General features: G+C 43.7%; 1 pseudogene; it reads left to right on the top strand.

Moving 5' to 3' along the window:
- The window catches only part of LOC109482722, a 9,044-nt pseudogene that overhangs the window by 1,279 nt on the left and 5,492 nt on the right, over window positions 1–2,273 (top strand).

The following is a 2,273-nucleotide window of genomic DNA, read 5'->3' as shown; positions in this document are numbered from 1 at the left end:
CTTGCCCCCCCCTCGGTGTTTGTGTATGGCGTGCTCGGAACTCGCTGATCGGCTTCACCTATCGCCCGGTGCCTTCGGCAGCCACCGATTCGAACCCGATTTCGGGTGATTTTGGCACCCGCCAGAACTTGTCTTCACTCCAAAAAAACTCCTTGATCTACCGCCTATGCGCCAATCAACACAAAGGCAATAGTTTTGACGTAGAACTATTAGTTGCTGTGTTTTAGACGGTCTGGAATCCTCATGATTTAACGTAATTCGTAATCAGCTCTGAGAATTTAACGTAATTCGTAATCGGCGGCGAAAATATGGCGTAATTCGTAATCAATACCCCCCCTTGCAGGCCCTCATTACTAGCATCGGATGCTTCTTCGTTTTGCACATGCATGGGGATAGAACTACAATCCAGGGATAGAAATAGAAACAAAACAATCTTTCTCTGTGTGTGAAGGTGGTAGATCTAGAATTGAATGTTGTAAGATTTCATGGACATTGTTTTGGTGTTAATTAAACCCCTACATTGCATGCCCAAGGAGGTTAAAATACTGAGATTCACTTTATGTTTACGATAGCATAAGTTCACGGTCTGAGAAAAATGGAGTTGTTGACGGAACTACCGTATATGTTCACTTTGGCGGCTGGTGCAGAGAAAAGAAAGTCAGTGAATTATTGTTAAAACGGTAATAATAAGTTTGCAGTACAGAAGTGCAAAAACCTAACATTGGGTTGGGTGTAAAAAAAAAACAGTGCAAAGAAAGAAAGTCGGATAAAACACGCCAAAACAAAGGCAAAACCCAAACCTCTGCTTGGAGAGTGGTATCTGATCATCCCACTCCACATCTCCCAGTGGGAAGCAATTGGATTATACTTTTTATAGCATAGTTTACCAGCTGGTTCATTACTACAAACAACATGCCGTCCCAGGGCAAGCCTATGTCGTCCCACTACAGATGAAATGGGCAGGAGAGAGCCATATAGTTGTTTGTTTCAAACTCTGTTAGATGTTTTCATCATGAAACATTATACTATATATATTTATACACCGTTCTTAACATTTTTGTGTATGTATATACATGTACCATCCAGTTTCTTGCTCTGGGCTGAACTTAAAGCCCATGACTCAGAGCTATGGAGAAGAAAGGTCTCTGATACTCTACATATGCTTTTAATGCTTTTAAAAACACTTCAGTTTTTGTTTGTTTCTTGACCTTCATGACCACATAGGTTTCATGATAAAGGCAACTTTTTCTCTGCCATTCTTCTTTTTTTTATTCTCACAATCACATCAGTTTGGGGTTCCCAGAGGATGTCATCTTGATCCATATAATGAATTCAATATGGCCTTAATTGCGGCAAAGCTGTCTTTTATTCTCGTTGATTTTAAATACCCCAATTAAGTTGAGTCCCAAGGATGCTTAAAACTTTAAAATTTCAAGTCTTTAAGACCCGTTTCTCTTTCCATTACAGAGCTAAGATCAGAGGTTGTTGTCATGGCAACAAGAAGCAAAGTAAAGCGTGGTGATGCCAACAGGAGGGGCTTGAAAGGGGGACCCAATAACAGCTTGGACACCCCTGCAGAGGATGTGGGTGGGAAGAAATGCTACAGGTGTGAGGAGTGCGGTAGGCAGTTCAGTCAGCTCAGTAACATGAAGAGACACATTCGAATCCACACAGGTGAGAAACCCTACAAGTGTGAGGAGTGCAGCAGGCAATTTCGTCAGCTTGGAGTTCTAAAAGCTCACATGCGTACTCATACAGGGGAGAAACCCTATAGATGTGAGGAGTGCAGCAGGCAGTTTGGAAGATTAGGTGATCTAAAGACCCATATGCGTACTCACACCGGGGAGAAACCCTACGGATGTAGGGACGTGTAGCAGGCAGTTCAGTCAGCTGCGTAATCTACAGAATCATATGCGCACTCACACAGGAGAGAAGCCCTACAGATGTGAGGAGTGCAACAGGCAATTTCGTCAACTTGGATCTCTAAAAGCTCACATGCGCACTCACACGGGAGAGAAACCCTACAGGTGTGAGGAGTGCAGCAAGCAGTTTGGAAGATTAGGTGATCTAAAGACCCACATGCGTACTCACACCGGGGAGAAGCCCTACAGATGTGAGGAGTGCAACAGGCAATTTCGTCAACTTGGAGCTCTAAAAGCTCACATGCGCACTCACACAGGAGAGAAACCCTACAGGTGTGAGGAGTGCAGCAAGCAGTTTAGAAGTTTAGGTGATCTAAAGAGACACATGCGCACTCACACAGGAGAGAAGCC

The sequence above is a fragment of the Branchiostoma belcheri genome, unplaced genomic scaffold, assembly GCF_001625305.1.
Source record: "Branchiostoma belcheri isolate BF01 breed outbred unplaced genomic scaffold, Haploidv18h27 scaffold60, whole genome shotgun sequence".
In the NCBI taxonomy this organism is placed as follows: Eukaryota; Metazoa; Chordata; class Leptocardii; order Amphioxiformes; family Branchiostomatidae; genus Branchiostoma; species Branchiostoma belcheri.
The sequence above is the reverse complement of the archived record's forward strand: the minus strand, read 5'-3'. Positions and strand labels throughout refer to the sequence as shown.